Source organism: Bacillus rossius, chromosome 12 (assembly GCF_032445375.1).
Source record: "Bacillus rossius redtenbacheri isolate Brsri chromosome 12, Brsri_v3, whole genome shotgun sequence".
NCBI classification, from domain to species: domain Eukaryota; kingdom Metazoa; phylum Arthropoda; class Insecta; order Phasmatodea; family Bacillidae; genus Bacillus; species Bacillus rossius.
Genome location: NC_086339.1, coordinates 45,031,516 through 45,055,382, shown reverse-complemented (window position 1 = coordinate 45,055,382; position 23,867 = coordinate 45,031,516). Strand labels below are relative to the sequence as shown.

The 23,867-nt window shown below is 39.6% G+C and overlaps 1 protein-coding gene and 1 long non-coding RNA gene across 2 annotated transcripts in view; one reads left to right on the top strand and one right to left on the bottom strand.

Annotated features, from left to right (window-relative positions):
- The window catches only part of LOC134537904 (uncharacterized), a 68,046-nt gene extending 50,864 nt beyond the window's left edge, over window positions 1-17,182 (bottom strand). The window contains exon 1 of the long non-coding RNA XR_010076064.1: window positions 7,588-17,182. This is a non-coding gene — a long non-coding RNA (uncharacterized LOC134537904). The remainder of the gene's footprint in view (window positions 1-7,587) is intronic.
- Window positions 1-23,867, top strand: part of LOC134537902 (glucose-6-phosphate 1-dehydrogenase) — a 156,814-nt gene that overhangs the window by 34,669 nt on the left and 98,278 nt on the right. The gene's annotated exons all lie outside the window — the stretch shown is intronic.

The window sequence follows — 23,867 nt, the reverse complement described above, 5'->3', positions numbered from 1 at the left end:
TCTTTCAGTACTTGCTAGAAATGTGTAACATCTAACCTCGGTAATGAGGAAATTAATGTGTTCTCATGTTGCAAATACACTTATAACTAGAGGTGGGTCGAAAAGTATTAACCTGATATTTTGTAATTGATACACGCCTGTATCAGGTACTGCAAACGAGTACACTAAAAAATATCAAGTACTTTAGTATCAGTTTTTGAATTCGCCTGGAACAACACCAAGGCCAATGTGCGCGTGCGCAGAACCCGATCGCAGATGACGGTCACTTGGGCGGAGCTTGTGAAAGGGGAGGGAGGGGCACGACGAATAAGGGATAAAGGGAAAGAATGTAGGGGAGGAAGTGCAGGGGAAGGCGTTGAAGGAGAGGCGCAGAGCGAAATTGTTACGAGTCGTTTTGTTTATTGTCCCACGTCAAAGTATGCTCAGTTCGCAGTGCGTGCACCGTCTCGTTCAATAATAAAACTAATGAAATTTTAATATTAAAAAGTACATTGATACAAGATATAATATTTATATTTGTGCACCTAACAGCTATGAAAATACAAATAAATTCTCAGTTGACACTAATAACATATGTAATCAACATATGGACTTTCTTTTTTCGAAAACAATTAGTAACTAGTGTTTACATACATTAAATATTTACGATTTTATCAAAAATAAAAAATAAAAAAAACAGATACGTACATTAGTGAGCATACTATATCAATAGACATTTGAGTTAGGTACATCAGGCAGATAGCAGTGCCAATATCGATAAAAAAACAAACACTTTGCAAGTTCAGTCACTATTTAACAAATAGTATTGCATTATAACTCAGTTTTTGTTTACACAAATTACACTTAGCAAACTCATTATTTTCCGTGAAAAAATTCCACACAAATGAAGTCTTTTTCTTGCACTTATCCATTCCTTATTTCACTATAAAGATACTAAATACAAAGCATGACAGCCCGCAACAATGTACATGGTAATACACGGCCAGGACGAACTGCAGTGAATGTTGAACTTAGAGGTGGGTCGAAAAGTATCATCCTGATACTTTGTTACTGATATGTGCCTGTATCAGGAACGGCAAACGAGTACACTTGAAAAGTATCAAGTACTTTAGTATCAGTTCAGAATTCGCATGGAACAACACCACGGCCAATGTGCGCAGAACCCGATCGCAGATGACGGTCACTTGGGCGGAGCTTGTGAAAGGGGAGGGAGCAGGAACGACGAATAAGGGATAAAGAAGAGAAATAATGTAGGGGAGAAAGCGCAGGGGAAGGCGTTGAAGGAGAGGCGCAAAGCGAAATTGTTACGAGTCGTTTGGTTATTGTCCCACATCAAAGTACGCCCAGTGCGCAGTGCGTGCACAGTCTCGTTCAATAATAAAACTAATGAAATTTTAATATTAAAAAGTACATTAATACAAGATATAATATTTATATTTGTGCACCTAACAGCTATGAAAATGCAAATAAATTCTCAGTTGACACTAATAACAGATGTAATCAACATATGGACTTTTTTTTTCGAAAACAATTAGTAACTAGTGTTTTCATACATTAAAAGATTACGATTTTATAAAAAATAAAAAATAAAAAAAACAGATACGTACATTAGTGAGCATACTATATCAATGTTTACGTTTCAAATGTTTCTTCAGATTAGTCGATGATGATTTATAACTCAGTTTTTGTTTACACAAATTACAATTAGCAAACTCATTATTTTCCGTAAAAAAATTCCACACAAATGAAGTCTTTTTCTTGCACTTACAGTAGAACCTGTCATATCCGACCATGACGGCACCGGGCCAAGGACGGACCGGCCAAAAGGTCGGATATCCGTAGGAGCAAAAAAAAAAACGCCTTTCCCAACTATACAGTATGTACAGTAATACAGCTTTATTTGTAAAAAGGTTGCTGTATACATTTCAAACATTTACTTGTGTTAAATTATAAATGAGAAGATGAATAAAATGTAAGCATACCTTATTTAAAGAATTCAGTAATGTATTTTTGTTTTAGTCTTGCTAAATCTTGATTTTGCGGAAGTGTCCCTCCACTTTTTTTTGCCCACAATACATTACGTTACGTTAAAAAACATGGAACAGTACAGGATTATAGTAGAAGCACATTCTACACCAACAATCACGACTGAACTGACAGTTGGCGACACGAAGACGTAGATAAGTCACTTTTTCAAGTGTTAACAGGCTCGCCAACCATAGAGACCAGGTCGGATATCCGGAGGAGTCGGTTTTGGGAAGGTCGGATATGAGGGGTTCTACTGTATCCATTCCTTATTTCACTATAAAGATACTAACTACAAAGCATGACAGCCCGCAACAATGTACATGGTGGTAATTAATACACCGCCAGGACGAACTGCAGTGAATGTTGAACTGTTTGATACTGGCTGTATCAGGCGGGCATGAGAGTAACAGAGGTAGAGAATTACCGGGCGTCGCGTGATAAATAATGTATCAGAGACACCGATACCTTTTTACGCTGGTGATGACGGCACGGAGGATGTGTACCCTGTAACGAAATTCTGATACCTTGTCGCTTCCTGGGACCGCTACTGCTCTGATACAAAAGTATCAGAGACTTGTAACTAGGTACATTACTGTATCAGTATCAGGTTGGTACTGATACCGAAAATTGCTGTAACAACCCACCTCTACTTATAACTACTATGAAGCTAACTTCTTCCCAAACAAAGAAACAACCACACATCAACATTTGTCAACTCCATTGCTACCAAAACATGAAATTCTACTTGATTCCAACTTCATTGCCCTACTACTATGGCATCATTAATTTGCCTACTTTTTTTTATACATGTAAATAGCTTCCGCTCTTACTGGAATTGAGATCTAGAACTGACCCAAAAAATGTTTAGTGAGAAAAGTGAAATTTGCTGATTTAAGAGTGTGGGAACCCTGTGATTTAGGCCTAAAAGTATACAGAGAGGGAAACACTAGAGCGAGGATATTTTTCTTTAGTATAAGAGGTTATCCATGCAAGGGCTTGCAGGCAGCCAACGTTCACAAGCTGAAACCATGATAGATACTAGAGGTGTAAAAGTAACGAAAAAAAGTGTACCCGTATGTATTCGTTACTATAACAATTAGTACTCGTTACTTTCGTATCGTTACTCGTTACTTCTGATACCGCATAACATGCTATGTTATGTAACAGAAACGAATCGAGTCGTATTTCGTTCGCGTACAGTATGACGTCGCGTAAATAATAATAAATCGAATATAAACAATTAAAAATATTTGATAATTAACAGCTTTTGTTAACCAAGAAACAATTAAATCTCATTAGAGCGGCTTTATTATAATATCTCTTTTAAGATAAGAACAAAAAACGTGAAAATACGCGATAATAAAAACAAAAACATACATATTTATAATTTGTAAAAAATACTTTCTTACGTTGTTTCTGTTCCAATCCCAAACTTTGTCTACACACACAATACCTTTAATAAACAGTAAAAAACTTGGACGACGAATTTCCAAATTATACTTTTCTTAATAAACAAACATCGTTTTTTGTAACGAATAAGCGCGCGCATGCGTAAAACATACGAAAAATGCGAGTTACGAAATGCATTCGTGTGTAACGTTTCGTTACTCGTTACTAGATGCCGCACCTGTTACTCAGTAACGAATACATACGGTTTGCTACAGCTCTAATAGATACGATACTGGTAGCCTACCGTTCACAGCGTGATGGATGCAGCCTACAGAAGTCGAGCAATGATACATGGTGAAGTGCTCTGCTGGACTTTCTCGTGACTGTATTCCCTTGCAGCATGCACAGGGAAACAGTTGCCAGAGCAGTGTTTGGAAGCGGAACGTATTATGACCAATCATGAACATGCTTTGACGCAACAGTTTCACACGTGGCATGTATTCAAATAAATAACTATGTTCCTGGGGCTGTTAAAACGCCATTAAACGACACAATACTGCAATTACTGAAAATAGGTTTGCATCCGAAAAAGAAAAAAAAATAGTTCCTTGCGTTTTTTCTAATGATATTATATAAAAAAAAGCATAAGCATATTTCAAGGTACCTTACCATTTTAACATGCTTAGCTACGTTTTAAATTATTTTAAAGATATTCATGGACATACACCATTGCTGGTTTTAACTGTATGTTACAAAGAAACCACAAGAATGAACAAAGATGGATGCACAGCATTGGCATATGTTCATGAAAACATTTTAAATCAAATATCCCCGTTGCAAGAATCGTTCAAAGAACGTACATTTAAAATAGGTACTGTAAAATAATGTGATTCGTTTATTAGGTTAGGTTAGCTACATATAAAACACTGTAAAGCCATGTATATGGTTGGTAATGTTAGGGGTAGCTGTATTTAAAACACTGTAAAATAATTTAAACCTTTGGTTACGAATTACATACCTATATTGTATTTGTAGCAAAACTAACGTCACAACTCTTTAGCATGATTTTACAGTAAATATTATGAATTTGCTAATCTTACGTAAGGAACCATTAAAATTGTAGATTTCCAGAATAGTATTTGATATATTACATGCATTTTTAAAATTTGATTTCAGTTTTTATCATAAAAAATACCCCCAATACAGTTCTGAGTAAGTACCAGCATGCTTTGATGTCTTCAGGGTTGCTTCGAACTAAATGTAGGTTCGTGATGTAGGCCTATCGTACAGTAAAACACCAAATACAATCATGCTTTTAGACATGCTTAGGAACCTCCTACACCGAAGATGGCTAGTATTTCAACCAATTGCACCTCGGTGTTTGGTTGTGTAAAGTCTACACGTTCATACTTAGCTTTTAGAAGTGAAACTCATGAAGGGTTTAGACTTATGAAATTTAACCTGCTGGCTCTAAAATTCCAAATAAAACGGTAGCATAAAATAAGAATAAATCAAAGTACATTGAACTTATTGGATTACCTATACATTATTGGTATTAATGGAGCCATGATAGAAGTGTTTTGAAATTTAATTAGTTTTTTTCACTAAATAAAGGCAAAATAAAAGCATTAACGTACACTTGATGGTGTATGCGTTCAAACAATTAGGTAGTAAGTTGTGCATTTTTGTAACAAATTGTGTTGCAAATTTGTTTCATTTTAAGTTGGTATTTATGGGAGCTCCATATTAATTGTACTGTCAACTATTGTATACCTCAATTTTAAGTGAAAATAATATTGGCCTGGCCTAGTGACTGGTTTACATGCCAGTCATGTGAAATTGTAACTGTAAAAAAAGTAAAGACATATTGCATGGTTGGCCAGTTACCATTAGTAATGTCTAAAATATTGTTGTGTTATTAAGTAAACTTTTAATGGCTCGTCAATACCAAGAACATTATATTTTTGACTTACGCCTAAACTTACTGGGTGTACCAGATATTGAACATGTTTAGTCATTCAGAATTTGCAGCAATTTTTCAAAGTTGATTTCATAAATTTTTAGATTATTTACAAACCTTAGCCTGATTCACTCCCCTTTCACTTTGAAAGCATTTGAAGAAATACAGATTTTGAAGTCCATCCATCTTTGCTTAGTGTTCAACCTAGTTAAATATACTCGAGTCATAAGGGTGCTAGTCAAAGTGACCAATCACACCAACAAAACACCTAGGTATGAAACTTGTATCACTCATTAGCAATGGTAGACCCTGAAAGTGGTATGGAATATGTAGTCTGTGTGTGTTTGATGTCTGATTCAGCAAATCTGCATACAATTAGTAATTTTGGGAAAAGGTGGTGATGGTGGGGGGGAAGGGGGGGGGGGGGTCAATCAGCTTAGTGTTATGGTTTGTGAAAGGCTGCTCTAAGTGCATCCATGGAATCAGACCAGGAACTGTTTTACCGGAATCATCTGGTGAGGAATGTCAGCCTCACATGCATCTAAGTGCACTCAGTCAAGGGCCAGACCACATGCAGGAGCAGTTCCGTGGTGATCCAACACACTGCTTCACATTACTCTCTCGTCCGCCGCGCACGCAACACCGTCCCAGATGCCCTGAACCCCGAATGCTCCCATGCACACGAAGCCCGTCGCTGGTCGCCCACTTTCGCTTTCCAATCAAATACGCACTTACAAAATTGAACTTGGAGCCCTCGGTTCGATTCCCACAAGGCCATTCAATAAGTAATGGCGACAGGTCCTTCCCCTATGGTGGCTACTGGCAGACTACCCCCCCCCCCCCCCCTTCCTCAATCACTAATGCCGAGGAATATGTTTTACCTAAACAAATATAGCGTTAGGGTGGCCACCTTTAATCAGTCACATTGGATTATATTTCCGTCCGCTAGAAATCACTGCCGCTATCTTGGTTTAGTAATTACTTGCTAGAGTGCAGTACTGTCAAATACCAGATCATAGCGTGAGCCATCTTGGCCGCCATATTGTATACCCGCTTGCCCACTCCGGACCAAGACGATACAATTTGGACACCTGCTGGAGCGCAAAATAAAAAAAGGAAAAAATTCAAAAATATTTTTTTTCTATAAAGGCAAATTAGTGTTCCCTCAAATAAATGCCTCAACGTCATCAGCAGAGAATTAACTTTTTTTTTTTTACGAGAGAACCATGTTGCAGACAAATTAAAAAATAACCACAATAAGCTTAAAAATGGCATATTTTAAATACTGATCCTATTTTCGATTTTTAGACAGGCTCGTACAATTTCGGATGTCGCACACCCGCCAATACATTGCACAAATTATGCCTATACTTTAATTAGTGCTAACATAATTTTTACTGGGGTCATTCATCACAAACATTTTTTAAAGGGGAATAAAGATTGAAAATATAACCTCAACAGTGTTTCATAGATCCACTTAAGAGTACACCAAGATTAGTGCAATGACAGCAGCATCATCACCGAATGGACGCCCTTGCAATTGCTGTAATATGTCGTCCGCATTTGTCCATGGTGCACGAAGACACGAGAGGGGCACATGTGTAGAGAATACCTTCTCGTATAGGAGGTTCCACTGTTATTAAATGCCACTAGGTGGTCTAGACCTATGCACATGCATTGAAAAAGTTTTCATCGAAACATTGTTATGGCTAGAGACCTGCGAAATTCGCGGATTCATTCGGTGATAGGCTAGAATTCAAACACATATACCTCTTAGATAATTTTGCTATTGGCTTACTGTTCATCTGGACGAATCTCAACCAGTTATAAACCCTCAACCCTCAATCGAATCACAGACAAACCAGCTGAGACGACTTACAAGTCGGCAGCCAATGAACATGCGTTATTTGCCCGAGTGTACAGTGGTATGTGCAGTCTATCCTGAAGGCCATCGAAACCGCGTATTTTGCAGGTCTCTAGGTATGGCATTATTGTTACATTTACTATTTCCGTTTCACAGTTACGATTGCTTCCACAGCGAGGGGCTTTTAAGTTGCAGGGGGATCTGGCCTCCCTTTGTCATCTGGGATCTACGACCATGCAAGGAAACGTTTTATCCATCATCCGTCTACAGTGACATCAGCATGCGGATGAGTCGTTAAGCCTAAGTTCATTCACAATCGTCAGACAGTCGCACACATCCTTCTCACCTCTTCGTGGACGCTGGTCGGCTGTACCGGTGACATCTCCGGCGCAGTTCGGCCCCGCGCGGTGTTCCAGGAGCTCTTCATGCGTCCACGGGCACTCCCCTCAGGACTTGGCTGGTGGCACGCTGGCCTGGTTCAACCTTTCAGAGTGAATGGCACTGTCGGACTTTCATGTTCTTTAAGGAGAATTACGATTTTTAACACATTTGTTGTTTCTTATTTATAATGCCTTTGTATCAATACACCCCATGACTCGAAATTTACGTTGATCTAGTGACTGGTTGAGTGGTTGATATACATACCTTCGGTCCAGCGCAGCCGTCACGTCCATGAACAAGGTCACTACGGCGCGGGTGTTGGTACTTTTAAGTAGACTCGGAGCTTTTACTGGGAAAATTCGTCACTGGCCGTCAGCCGCTTGGATGTAGCTGACCAACCTCGTACCTTCCAGAACTTCTTTTGCTTTTCTTCAGTGGAAGCAGTGCGCTGTTATAAATCGTTCGTAAATGATCATTACGATAAATATTACTATGAATTCTTTGGCATTTATAAAAGATTAATTTATGTCGTATGTACAGTTTGTTTTCTTTATCATCTGTTCCTGTGGTCAGCAATGGCTACGTCCAACAATGACTTAAATCTTAAGTTTTCGTAGTTTTGGAAAAAAAAATACTGCTTAAAGAGATTTTTTGGTTTAGAGTTTCTAAAACAATAAAATAAATACTTTTTTGAAGTGTAGTTACAATATGGATTTTATTCAAATCATCTACGCAACCCAGAATTATTAGTAAACTAATTTTAATAACGACCTTCATTATTCTTCGCGAAGTTCAGCTGGAATAGAAGGCGTTGAGTTATGTTACCTGCAGTTTATGGGACCTTTTTTTCTGCTAGTTTTATCGTAGCTACGCTGTCATTTCCCGATTTGACGTTGGTGTAAATGAAATAATTTTAATCTGTGCAAAGGAATGTAGCTGACATAACATAATATATGGCCATGCAAGAAATTACAGTTATTTATTATCAGACATGTAATACTGGCATTCTTTTTTCGTTTCAAGATACAGTTTGTTACTTTATCCTTAATTTAAGCTACTTTTCACGCGAAATCTTACTCATGGCTTAGGAAGTTCACACAGAGATGTTGCATTATTTTTGCACAAAATAATTTCGGAATAAAGTTTACAAGGTTAATGGATAATAGAGGTCCGCAATATATAGGCCTACACAATACTTTGAAAATATTAATGATGATGTTGGAACTACTTTGAAAATGCAGTTTGTTACGATTTAGGCATTTTGTTTTCTTTTTAAGACATAATATTAATGGTTAATAAGTAATAACCTTGATATTTTGTCAGTGTGTTTCTAGTTATCGCAAATAAAAAGAACAGAAATTTCTGCTCAACTAAACTTTACCTAACGACTGAAATAAACTGCTTTATAAATTTTAATATACCACTGTCTATCCTGAGAATTAGTATAGGTACTAAACTTAAATTTTGATATTGCTAACATTTTCAGCAAGTACAGGTTGGGGCAGAAAGGACAGAATTAAAAGAAAAGTTTGTAAATCGTAAATTTTGCTACATAAATAATTTATTTACAGAATAAGTTTCACATAAGTTTGCTATTTTATGAAATTAGTGGTTGTGAACAATATCTCCCAGGTGACGGCCGTTTTTAGCGATACACCTCACAAGCCGCTCTTGGAAGGTGGTTTCCACTCTTTCCAAGTAGCTCTGTCAATTTGAGCGACTTGCACAAGAATTGCTTCCCTCAGTTTCAGTTTACGTGGTTTATGTTTGTATTCACGTGTCTTGAGGTGACCCCACAAGAAACAGTCGCACATGAACAGGTCAGGGGATCGAGGAGGTCAATGTCATCACACCAGGAAATGACGCGACTAGGGTAAAGAGGACGAATAATTGCCATTGACATTCTTGCTGTGTGGGCTGTCGTCCCATCCTGCTGAGACCACCCAAGTAGGATAGGATTCGTAGTTTTGGTAAGAAGAAGTCTGTAATTATCGAGGTCACAGTTATAGTGTTCTCGTTATCATCTTGGAAAAAGTATGGACCGATAACACCTGTACGGACAACAGCCCACAAACTGTAACTTAGGTATGTGCAGTGGTCTCTCATACATTTGTCTTGGATTTTCACTGACCCAATAACGAAAGTTTTGCTGATTCACCATGCCGTTAAGATGAAAATGAGCCTCATCGCTTATAAATAAAATAAGGTTGTCATTTGGCTCAATAATGGTTTCTATTTATCGTGCGGAATTCAGCCGCTGTGCATACATAGTCTCCTGTGGGTCGAGCATGGTTCTTTTCCTCGCCACCGTCATAGCGACGACGCACAGTGGGAGATTTGCCCGAAAACGTGGTCAAAAATACAAAAACCAATGTTATGTCATACAAACTTCATTATAGGGGTTTTAGAAGTCGCTGATTACGAATTTAATGTTAAAATCAATTAGTTCATGGCCGTTCATCTTATAGAGGCTAAAATATCAATATATATATATATATAATTTGTAGTCTATAATATGCATATTAAATGTTTGTAATTGTATTGAAAATTGCTCATTTGGAAGTTACTTAATAAAAGATAACAGCAAAAATTACTTTTACTTGCATATTTATATTTTCAATACTGTACACATTGCATTATTTGAGTATATTTGACATAATCACGGGAGAATCTATTTACAGTATTTAAATAGTTAAGAAGCAAGAAACGATAGGCCTAAGAAATACAGAACCTAGTAGGTGAATAGAAAAAGAAATATACAAAATTGAAAAATACACAAATACACATTAAAAAGCTACCACAAACTTAAAAACAAAGTTTGTAGGAAGTCCACACTTGTCAAATTATTTTGTTGTTAATGCAAAATTTTGTGCACACAAATAAGCACTTAAGCATCCCCTCAATAAATATTTTGCCCAGTGAATAACAACAACATTGTGGCAACATTTCGGTGTAAACAATATTTTCAATCAGAATCTGTACTGTCAGAATCATCGTGCGTTCCTGATGCTTCAAGGGAGTGGGGGCAGTCCAGTAGTTGTATGGCATCTGGCGAGAATTGCTACATTTATTTTCTGAGGGAGCTTTCGTACACTAGAAATCATCGGATCTGAAGATAAGAGTAACCAACTGAAATTATCTTCCATTGTATTTATTATGGAACATTTCCTATAAAATCCTTCACGATATCTCTTCATATCCTTATGCCTAGCCTCTTGAGCATCTTCCGATAATTGTCCGATTGGCAACAAAGCGGACAATATTATTTTGGTTCCGTGAATTAGTAGTTTATGTACAGCTGTCAGCATGGGATACCATGAATATTTTTATACGTATGTTGTTGCAGTTTTTAGACAATAATTCTCAAAACTATTAACATTAATGTCGTGACCACTTGAAATTGCTTGCAAGATTACGTAAAATATTTTTTATTAAAGTTACGTCTGCACCCGTAACTGATGCACTCACATCCGAGTTTCCAAAAAAAAAAAAAAAACGCTGAGCAGTATTTCCATCATTTGTGATTCCGTAGCCAGGTTTCGGACAATTAACAACAAGAACTAACTCCGACTTCAAATTAACTCTAATAAATTTTTTTCGGTCATTGAAATTATTTTTTCTGCTTCAGAACGTGCTTGCCACTTTCCAATAGTTAGTTTGTATGACATGTGCAATATACATTCAAATAAACGAATCCACATATGCAATGTTGAAATACCAAATGAAAGGTGCATTTCGTTTATCTCCCTCTTAACGACCTGTTCAATGTCATTAAAATTCTTGGACGTTGCTCCACATAAATAGCAACGCAACGGAGATGTCGTTGATGACACTGCGTTACACACTTTACCATCTATCATGGTAAATAACATTTTGTATGTAACCGATATCTCATTCCCATTTATTGTTACAGTCAGTGGAACAAGTGATTCAATTTGCTGCTCGATATAGTTTTTTTCTCTTACAATGCATTCAGTGTTATCTTTAAAAGATTTGTGCAATGGGAGTGCATGACTTAATGTAAGTTTTTGGACATACGCCATTGCTATGGCGTATGTCCAAAAACTTACATCAAGTAATGCATTCAGTGTTTTCATGGAGAAACTGCAGTCTGATTGGCCTACAAAACCTGGGAGATGTAGGCCTCGGATTCTTCCATATAACAATTTCGTCCCGAGATTTCGGTTCAGAAGAAACAAGTTGCAGTGTTACAAAAGACGTCAAGAACACATTTGCATCCAAATCAGAATCGTTGTTGAATCTTTGCTTGTACTCACTGTGTCCCGAGCTCCCATCACATCCCCATTTACAAATTAAACTTAATGCACGCACATCTTCGGGATGTAAACTTTGTATCACTTCTCCTTGGACTAGTAAAATACGTTAACTGGTGTGGTCTAACAGACTTTGTAATTTCACTTCTGCACTTTTCTCAGTAACTGTGATACTCGTACGCGGTGGAAAACACTTCGATTTCGCTTCCCTTACTGCTTCATAACTGGGATACAATTTGCAGTTGTGTTTTTGCGCTGTTGATCTAATTACACTGTAGTGATGCCTACTCAATTTAGCTTCAACCATTGTAGACAAAGCCTCATCTGCAGATATTGTCTTCTCGACTTGCATACTATAACGCTTCCGATATTTCGAAGCTCTTGTTGGGGTAGTTGTGGTTATGTATTTTAGTATGTTGGCAGCATCTAAATTACTAGACGAACGAAGGCTCATCTGAGTGGCATAAGACGGCATCGACATGTCTACATTTGTACGTAGTTGCTCTGTTCTCCTTCGTTTCGTTCGTTCACTACTTAAACAAAATTCCACGGAAGGGCGTCCACGTTTCTTTGCCGACTCTCCAGAACTGGGATTACTTACCGGAATACAAATGTTCTTGCTGAGCCATGCTTGATTTTTATTCAGAAAATAGTCAATGTTCCTTGAAGATTCTTTCCATTTAGTGTTTAGCTTAGAAAAAACGTGGACAAAGCAGGCCTTGCACTCGCAGGTATTGATATACTTTTAATGGTTATTTTACAGTTGGAAAATCTAAAACAATTGTCCTTAGTGAACAACTTTGAAGGACTTTATATTTGTTTCTTACCAGTAGTAAAAAATTCCGTATCAATAAAAAATCTCACTATACCAACACTACATATGGTTTTCATCAAAGATTTCTGAAAGGCTAGACCACCACTAATAAACTTCTCCAGACTTTAACAGACATCGATGACGATGTCGAGAATGAACTGACAATTAGTGAAGCTTATGAAGGAATAAGAAAAAAGGTATCTGGTATTGGACAGGCTATGCACATTGTCGACAATGATGGGTCGGCTTAGGCCCGCCATAGCCTCAGGGAGTCGCCACCAGTGCAGCAATTAAGGAAATAATATCGTACACAAAGGGTAGCACATATTAACAGCTAGTTATTGTAAATTCGTATTACTAAAACAATAAAATAAACGCCCTATTTCGAAAGAAAGGTGCATAATGTGGCATACCCAACTAAAAGCCTCGATGTAATATGATAAAACTAAATTTTCATTATGTTCACAAAGTCGCATTAGAAAATAAAACAAAAAACATTGCAGCTTTATATATAACAAAATAAGGCAGTGATATAGACGCCATACCTATAGGAATTGCATCCATTTTTCAGAACTAAAAAATATCAGTTTTTACGGCCGCGACATTCACTTTAGTACAGCACGGAATTATCTTCAAGATAATTAGGTCCGCCCAACGCACTCGACCCTCACTTGTCAACTGCCGTGAAACCTTAGGATGTGGGAATTTCTCATTGCCATATCCGGTTTCCCATACAGGGATGATCTAACATTACTACCACATCGCCAGTTTGGTTGGGATTTTAAGTTCGTGATTTGCATTTTGACCACGTTTTCGGGCAAATCTCCCACTGTGCGACGCGTCGCTGGTATGACGGCGGAGTTATGACGGCCGCGTGAAAATGCGAGCACGGATCCCATCGTCATATATCTCCCGTCATCGCTAAGGCGCCTTACCACGACGGCTTGGCAATCGATAATATGCAGAGGTTGGCAGTGAATTTACAGAAAGGATGTGTTTTATTTGGCAGTTGGTGTATCTGCTAGCAATTTACAGCCAATAGAAAACTACCTACACGAAAACAAGATTGTGGACATTCGTAAAACTTAGGCATGATGTGACTATCGAATTATATATTTTCCATAACTATATTCAATATTTATATCATTTTTCATTGTACGCCTGTTGGCGTTCCGTAAATATAAGTTTTACAGACTGTTTTGCTCAGTAAAACACCCGTCACGTCTCAGTCTCAAAATATACTAAAATCATTTTACATAGCAAAGTCGGTTATAATTATTAAATAGTATATAAGAATGTTATGGAGTGCATTAGAAAATGTGAAAGTTTGTAGTTTTTAATATGAAAATATTATTTAGCGATCTTGTGGAATGTGTTGCTCGTTATTATTAATTTTGTTTTCAATGGTCAGTTATTATTACTTAAAATCATATGATGAAAAAAGAATTTTCAAACACTTTTGTGATTCGACGTGAAACATTACAATACTAGACCTGATTTCATTATTATTTTGTAATTTTCGTCACCGTTAAAGTTAATTTGCCGATTTGAAGGTACCAAAACAACTCGGTGTGCTATACGTCCCACTGTTCAAAAAATACTACTGTTATATTTAATTACATTATCCTTAGACTTGTTCATAGCATATTTTCTAGTGCACTACAAGTTTTATTCACACTATTTTGTACCGTAGCATATGTATTGGGTGAATACGCTGATAATATTTATTTAGCATCTTGCAAGCTTGAAACAATATAACAGGAAGTCGGTGTTGTTAATTAAATGCCTGAATATAATTTATTACGTAAACTGTATTTGACAATATTGTGTCTGCATTTTATAACTACCAGAAGAGTATAGGAACTAAAAATACCCTTTAACGGAATTAATTACTTTCTTTTCACATAAGCCGCTCCTCTCACAAATTACAATTTTCGTATGAACTATAAACACGAAACCTCTCAACTCTACGTGAAACACTATTATTCCTACATTGTTACCATTTTATCATACTGAAAGTATTTGAGCGAATCTTAGGTGAATAAATTACGTTTCAATATGCGATACAGCAGGAGCAAACCTAGCCACCAACGAGGGTGGGGAGTAGGCCTAACCTAAAAGTCACTAAATGTTTGGAGGAAATGCTTTGTGTTTAAAATGCGATAAAACGAAGGTTTAAAATAACCATCAGACTACTATGTATTTATCAGCGGCATTCTTGTGTATTTTCAACCTTATCAATGCATGTATTTTATTTTTAAAAGTGATTTTTTTTATTACACGCATATTGAAGGCTTCCATGAGCTTCATGGGACAGTGTAAACAGGTGAAGTACATTCACGTGAACCTTCAACTGCGTGTAACACTATCCTAAAAATACTGAATAAATTATGCTGAATAAAAGGTTTTCAAAGAGGTAATCTAACAATTATAGCCAAGGATGGATGCAAAGGTTGAAGTAGCAAATAGTTACATTAACTTAGTTCGTTTAATCATGGGCAAAGGCCTCACGTGGTTATCATACAAATACATCATTCTTTCACATATAATTAATACTTGCTTAATACTGATAGTGCTAGTACACATGCCACGGCAAAATACGTGAACGCATATCTATATTTTCTTTAGGATTAAATGCTTGATTGAATACATAATATTAACTTGATAAATACTTGAAAGAAATTTTACAATTACGTATTAACGCTTACACACAAGGATAATGAACACTAACATGCCTCATTAGAGAATACAAAAACGTCAAATGAACATGCAGGCGACCGCGGCCTAACCTACACTAGGCGGTATAAGCTTACTGTAAAGCATGATAAGGCATGATATAAAAGGAAAATTCACAAATTAATACATTAAATACATTACGTAAAAAACAAGTCCTAACGAAGACTGTAGACCAGACGGGGAGAAACGTCAAACAAACTATGCATGGTATTAATACAAAAACGATCAAGGAAAACAATAAGTGCCAAATAGAATTTAGACGGAGACGGCCGAAATGGAATTTATAGTACGGCTATTACCAAGTACCGTTTACATTACTGTAAGGGTCACCACCTTACAACACTTACGTGGATTCTCCCCGCTGTCACACACTCTCTCTCTAAAGCAAGTATCTGACTACATGCTTAATTCACGACCAGCACCGACTGACTGCTGACGAACAAGAAGAGCCATCAAGGCATTACACCTAGTTTTAATTAAGCAAGAGGGCGCCACGCGCATGCGCGGACACCTCACGAGGGGAAGACAAACACAGCACTGGACGCAGAGAGGAGGGGGAAAGTAGGAAGGGAAGGAGCGCCGAAGTCCGCCGCGCGGTGCGAAATTCAAGTGACGCGCACCGACCACTTCAACTCCCCCACCCTTGACGAACGCAACCGCGAGCCTCGCCAACCAAGTCACAAGGACACGAGGAACTGCAGGTCCGGTCACAACTCTTGAAGTAACTCAAATGTCAAGTCAACACAATTCTATGTGTGTACAAATACAAACAAATGTTTCTAAATAACAATTTCTTGATATCTAACTGACGAATTCTTGAAGTGAGTTCAACACATTTCTCTGTGTATACGAATACAAACAATGTTTCTAAATAACAATGTCTTGAAGTGAGTTCAACACATGTCTATGTGTATACAAATACAACCAATGTTTCTAAATAACAATTTCTTGAAGTGAGTTCATGACTGGCATAATTTTTCGTGTAAGACACCTAGTAAGGATTCTCAGTGTATCCACAGAAATAAAGAGTCTTCAGCGTTTCCACTGCCACTGAAATAAAAACTCTTCAGCGCTGAAGAGAAAGTTTAGAGTACGGGACGTCCCTAATAATTTCAAATTCGGACAGCATCTTCTTCATCCCAGAGTAGCAGGAACAGCATGCCTTCCCCCAGCGCGACACCAGGGCGAGAACGGCGGGCGTCCCCACCGCCTGCCCACGCTCGGCGCCTGGCAGGCAGGGCCATCCGAAGCGGCCGCTGCAGGAGAGTCAGTCTCCGCACGCGTCACGGCCCCTCACGGGCAGGAGACGGCGGCGACTCCATGCCACCGCTCCTCATCGGTGACGTGACGGCGACCAACGTCCCAGCAAGCAAGTGACCTTGCAGACACGACGAACCCGGCGGGTGGCTGCGGTCACGCTATCTCGGGCAGGGCGAGGAGCGTCGGGTGCGCTGCGGCGCGAAGTCCTCTTCTGGGCGTGGCGGGAGCATCGGTGGGAGGAAAGAAAAAAAAAGAAAGAGAAGGAAACACGAACACCCAAACAACAACAAAAAAAACTAAGTCCAAATAAAAGAAAAAAAAAGGTTATTGATGAAATTTCTTTAATTGACCCACATGGGCCTTTTTATATTTTCTAGAACCAGAAGGGTTACGCAATAGGACCGTGTTGTCTCCCAAAAATCTATCAATCACAAATGGCCCAACAAAAGCAGAAATCAATTTTGAATTAACATTATCAGCCAATTTTGGCAATTTAAAATTCTTTAAGAGAACCAAGTCATTAACAGCAAAACCATGAGGTCTCCGCGTAGCGTTATAAGAGGCGGCTACAGCCTCGCGGGCCTTCTTAAGATTACAACTCACATCGTCAAGCATGGCCTCCAGGGAATCACTGTCAGAGGCGAGTTCCAGAGGCGGCAGTCCCCAGGAGTTAAGCAAAGGATGGGTCAACTCACGGCCCATGAAGGGGATGGAAGGGGGAAACCCTGTCGCCATATGGACAGCAGAATTAAACGCCACGTTGATGAATTCAAGGTCACTGTCCCACAACGACTGATCGTCCCTGTAATAAGCAGTTAGAGTGGCTTTAAGCACCTTGTTTACACGTTCAGACTGATTACCCTGGGGGCAATAGGGACTACTGTAAATGGGTTTAATAGCCCATTCAAAACACATATCCTTAAATAATGCAGACCGGAAGTAACGGGCATTATCACAGGTTATCATAGCAGGAGCACCAAAAAATTTCCACACTTGCTCTCTTAAGGCTTTAACAATACTAGTCGCCTTCATATTTTTTAAGGGGAGTAGTAACACAAATTTGGAAAAGATGTCCAGAACCACTAGAATGCAAATATTTCCCTTTTTGGAGCGTGTAAGGGGGCCAAAAATATCCATATGCAGAACGTGCCATGGAGCAACCGGGGGATCCGCACAATACAGGCCAACCTTGGCACATTGCGGGGGTTTAGAAACCTGGCAGTCAACACAGGACCTCACGTGATGACGCACGTCTGCACGTAGTTCGGGCCATGCCAGATGCGCGCTGATGCGGCGGAATGTTTTTTCGATACCCAAGTGAGCACCCAACAATGAGTCATGAAAGTACTTAAGAACCATCGGACGAAGGGAGGCAGGAACCACTGCCTTCCTCTGCTTGTCAGACTTCCCTGTGTAATAAATTACACCTTGTTCCTCTACGTAGGGCGTAACAGTGCCATGATGCAAATCCCTGCGTATGCGAACGCACAGCGGGTCATCCTTCTGACAATCACGGATACTAAGAAAAGACTCTGGGAAGACCTTGCACACCGCGGCACTAATCGGCTCAGAACAAGATACTGGCAAGGCACTGGTGTCAAACTCCTCAGGGGTAAACATCCGTGACAACGTGTCAGCGACCACATTGTCACTACCCTTAAGATGGTGTAGCTTAAAGTTAAAGCGGGACAGCCGTAACACCCAGCGCCCTAATTTCCCTAGCTGGTTAGGGTGGTTAAATAACCAGCTAAGTGCCTGATTGTCAGTGTACAGGTCAAATTCCTGACAGTCCAGGTACGAGGCGAACTTCTCAACGCCGAACAAGCATGCAAGCGACTCCTTCTCATACACGCCGAGACGCCTTTCTCCGTCTGTCAACGATCGGCTAGCATAAGCTATGGGGCGTAATCTATCATTTTCGAGGTGACCTAAGACGGCTCCTAGAGCAATACTAGACGCATCGACCTGAAGTGCGAACCTACGCTGAAAATCCGGAAGGATCAAAACGGGAGGAGAAGACACAAGGGCCTTAAGATTATCAAAGGCTTTCTGTTGCGCGTCACCCCATTCAAAGGCTGTGTTTTTCTTGCGCAGCTTATTCAACGGACCACAGACCGCAGCATAGTCCGATATAAAGCGTGCATAGTAACCTGTCATGCCTAGGAATCTCTAAATTCCCTTGACGTTTTTAGGGGGCGGAAAATTAACTATGGGTAAAACCTTGTCAGGGTCCATAATGAGCTTACCCTTAGAAATAATGTAACCAAGGAACTTAACATGGTCCTGTGCCAAACGAAGTTTGTCAGGATTAACAGTTAACCCAGCCGCTCGAAGACGGTCAAACACCTGAGTTAGATGTTGTTTGTGCTCTTCTAAGCTAGCGCTATAAACAATAATATCATCAATATAGTTAAAGACAAATTTATACTTCAAATCAGAAAGAATATGGTCCAGCACGCGACTCATGGCCTGACTACCAAATGAAACTCCCATGGGCACCCTATTGAACTGAAATTGTCCCCAAGGGGTAGAAAATGCGGTGTATTTACGGCAATCAGGATGCAAGAGGATTTGATGGAAACTGGCGTTCAAATCGATGACGGAAAAAATGGCTGCCTCTCCTAGGTGTTGTAGAGCGCTCTCTACCGTCGGTAATTCGTAAGAGTCCTGAATGACCTTATCATTTAAAGATTTGAAGTTGTGAACCAAGCGAAATTCTCCAGCCTCCTTTTTAGGAACTAGAAAAGTAGGCGAGCTAAAATCAGAAATAGATGGGGCAATGACCCCAGCTTCCATGAGGCGATCAACAATAATCTTCATTTTTTGTAGTTTAGGGGGTGATACTCTGTGGCCTTTGGCCTTAACAGGCGTGCGATCCTTTAAATAAAACTTGTAGGGCAATACATCACACCTACCTATACGACTGTTTATTACGTCAGGATAACTACTGAAAACGTCCGAAATCAGAGAGTCTCTGAAGGTCACGTCACTCATGTCAGGACAAGACATGACTTCAGGGGCGTAATTCTGCGGAATTAATTTAATTTTTAATGAAGGGTGAAAGCCAAAAACAAGATGCTGATTAGCCACGTCAATCAAACAACGAGTTTTCCCCAGAAAATCCAGACCAAGGATAAGTGAATGACACAAACCAGGAATAATGTAAAAATGCCAGTTCCAGGAAAATCCGGCAATTTTAATGTGAAGCTCAACTGTCCTGTTAGCGCGTACTACTTCTCCGTTAGCTACACAAATAATGACGTCAGGGCACGTAGTCACACGGCTCTGCAATGCAGGTAATTTATTACATAAGGAATCAAAAAAATCAGCACTCAACAAAGAACGAGTGGCTCCGGAATCCACTAATGCCGGAACAATATCACTAAACAAATTAACATGAACAAAATTGTAAAATTTATGAAAGGCGGCTTTTCTCTGACAACGATCGCGGCGACCGCTCATACGCCCTGATCGGGGCCCGTTTCCCGGACACTGATCCCTATAGTGCCCTGCGCGGTTGCACCTAAAGCATTTGCGTAAATCACGGCTCACAGCGGGCTGCGTGCACTCAGACACCGCGTGACCGAACTTTCCGCAGTTGGCACACCTAGACCGGCTGGCCTTAAGGCCGGGCGCATAGGTGGGAGGGGGGCGCCTGTCGGTAGCGCGGCCGGAGCCGACAAGGGCCTCGGTTACACTAGCCGCACAATCAACGAGCTGCGGCGCGCGCGTAGCACGAGCGGACTGAGAATAAACTTTCACAGCAGGCTGAAATTCTAAGTTTTTGGGCTTATAAAACCGCGATGTAGATGCAATGGGGAATTCCTCCTTATATTTTCTAACTGCCAGCAAGCGATTCTCCACTTCAGAGCTCCACTTGCGTAAAGCATTCAAAGTCGTGGGAGGACTAAGCATGGCGCTATGTTGAAGCATAAGCGGAGAGACATTCCCTAATATAGTTTGTACTAACTCCGTTTCTGTGAGGTTTAAATTAAGAACGGCCGCATAATTGGCCACGGAATTAATGAACTGAAGAGTGGGCTCGTTAGGCAATTGAAACCTAAATACTAAGTCTCGTTTACAGCTCTCAAGCACACGTGGAGGACAGGCAAATTGCAAAACTGAGATTTTGAACTGAGAAAAAGAAAGATTCTGAGTAATTGCATCAGTAAGTAATTGCAAAAATGCGGCTCCACAGAGACTCAGCAGGGCCTTTAACAATTCTGCCTCACTAACTAATTTCAGCCCTTCAAGACGTGATGCCGCACTTAAAAAATCCAAAACAGCTCGTGGCTCGCAGCTATCAAGCCGAGGAAGAAGCTTAAGGTTAGAAAAAAATATTTTTGTATTAAATTTTGAGTTCAAGGCGGGGCCAGAAGGGGGTGGGAACTGCCGAGACGGTACCTCATCAGCTGATTCCCTGGAGTTACGAACATGCTGGACGAGTAGGCTCCTCAAAACAGCAACAGTAGCGCCCTCCTCGAAGGAAACGCCCTCCTCGGAGAGGATTTGAACCAGCTCGTCACGGCGTAGACGATACACCCATCCCGTGACCGGTGACCCCATGGTGCATGCAAGACAAAAGAGAAAAACAAAAACGTTAATAGTCAGCATAACAGAGCAGAGTTGCGCAGTTGAAGGCTTCCATGAGCTTCATGGGACAGTGTAAACAGGTGAAGTACATTCACGTGAACCTTCAACTGCGTGTAACACTATCCTAAAAATACTGAATAAATTATGCTGAATAAAAGGTTTTCAAAGAGGTAATCTAACAATTATAGCCAAGGATGGATGCAAAGGTTGAAGTAGCAAATAGTTACATTAACTTAGTTCGTTTAATCATGGGCAAAGGCCTCACGTGGTTATCATACAAATACATCATTCTTTCACATATAATTAATACTTGCTTAATACTGATAGTGCTAGTACACATGCCACGGCAAAATACGTGAACGCATATCTATATTTTCTTTAGGATTAAATGCTTGATTGAATACATAATATTAACTTGATAAATACTTGAAAGAAATTTTACAATTACGTATTAACGCTTACACACAAGGATAATGAACACTAACATGCCTCATTAGAGAATACAAAAACGTCAAATGAACATGCAGGCGACCGCGGCCTAACCTACACTAGGCGGTATAAGCTTACTGTAAAGCATGATAAGGCATGATATAAAAGGAAAATTCACAAATTAATACATTAAATACATTACGTAAAAAACAAGTCCTAACGAAGACTGTAGACCAGACGGGGAGAAACGTCAAACAAACTATGCATGGTATTAATACAAAAACGATCAAGGAAAACAATAAGTGCCAAATAGAATTTAGACGGAGACGGCCGAAATGGAATTTATAGTACGGCTATTACCAAGTACCGTTTACATTACTGTAAGGGTCACCACCTTACAACACTTACGTGGATTCTCCCCGCTGTCACACACTCTCTCTCTAAAGCAAGTATCTGACTACATGCTTAATTCACGACCAGCACCGACTGACTGCTGACGAACAAGAAGAGCCATCAAGGCATTACACCTAGTTTTAATTAAGCAAGAGGGCGCCACGCGCATGCGCGGACACCTCACGAGGGGAAGACAAACACAGCACTGGACGCAGAGAGGAGGGGGAAAGTAGGAAGGGAAGGAGCGCCGAAGTCCGCCGCGCGGTGCGAAATTCAAGTGACGCGCACCGACCACTTCAACACGTATGGAAGCTGAAGGAGAAATGAGTTGTTTTTAGAAGTTTAATAAGCCACACGCGTATAGGTGTTTTACACTTAACTTTTATACAGAATAATTAACTAATGTGATGTTATCTTCTATCTAGTTGAAATATTACGTTATTTTGTCCTGACCTTTATTTTTTTATTAAGTGATATGGCAAAAGTAGGCAGATTGGCAGTTTTCTTAGTATATTTTGGTTAACTGAGTATTGTGCAGTTAAAAATAACGAGAAAAAAGAATCAATGTGTCTTATTCACACGAAACATAGAAACTAAGTATTTATTTATGCGGCGTGATTATTATCGGAAACAAGTTGTTTCGAAGTTTGTTCAGACAGAGAAAAACAACCCTTTTTTAGATAGGTACATCGTATAACTCACATACGTAATTTCTGAGTAAATATAATTAAGGCAAAACCTTAAATTTCACGAAAACATATTATTTAACTCATTGGAAAGAATTATTTCCCAGTATTAAATGAAAGTTACACACGTAGTCGGCTGTATGACTGACAAGCCATTGCGCCTTACGTATGACGGGCATGTCGTAGCTAAGGCGTCTTCCAGAAGGCGAAAAAAGATCCATGCTCGCTTTTAGTAGCGAAGCGTCATACCGATGACGCGTCATCCCTATGACGGGCGAAAAAGAGAACCATGCTCGCCTGGCTGGGTTCAATTGTTCCAAAGTGGTAATTTTGTATGGATGGAAAGTAGTATATAATAGTTCGTTTTGGGACAGGGTTCAGGGTGCGGTACTGGTGCCGACCGCCATCTTGGATGATGTCACCATTGCACTTTTCGTTTATGTCCACCATATTGAATTATGAAATCATAGTGGCCATCTTGGATGGCCCTAACCCCGGCCGCCATTTTTTCCCACCATCTTGGTTTCTAGAATATTCTGCCATTTTGAAGTCTAGAACTTTCCACCATCTTGGATTCTATAAGGTTGCTTTTTTGTTATGGCCACCATCCTAGATCCTAATGCCACATCCAACATCTTGAATCTGACATCACATCCATTTTTTTCGATTCTGATGTCATGTGCGACCTTTTGTTTTCGTCGGCTAGAGGTCGCAATTTTTTATGATTTCACAGCCACCATGTTGTTTTTTTAATGTTCTGTAGGAGGCCGCCATTTTGGGTAGGAAAACACTCCTTTAACTGTAAGGCCATCGAGACAGTTATCAGGCTGAGAATTAAATAAGGTATATAAAAAGGTAACACACATATTTGGACTTGTATTTTTTTTTTAATTTGAAGGAATAATAAATATCACCTTCTATAGAATGTTGTCGCCAACTTTTATTTTTCAATACTTGCTACCAGGTGTGGGTGCTAGTTAACACAGATCGCCTGCTCTAGAGGGCACTACCTCCATCTTATTTTCGGTAATCGATACAAGGAGCACTAGTGTTACGTAAT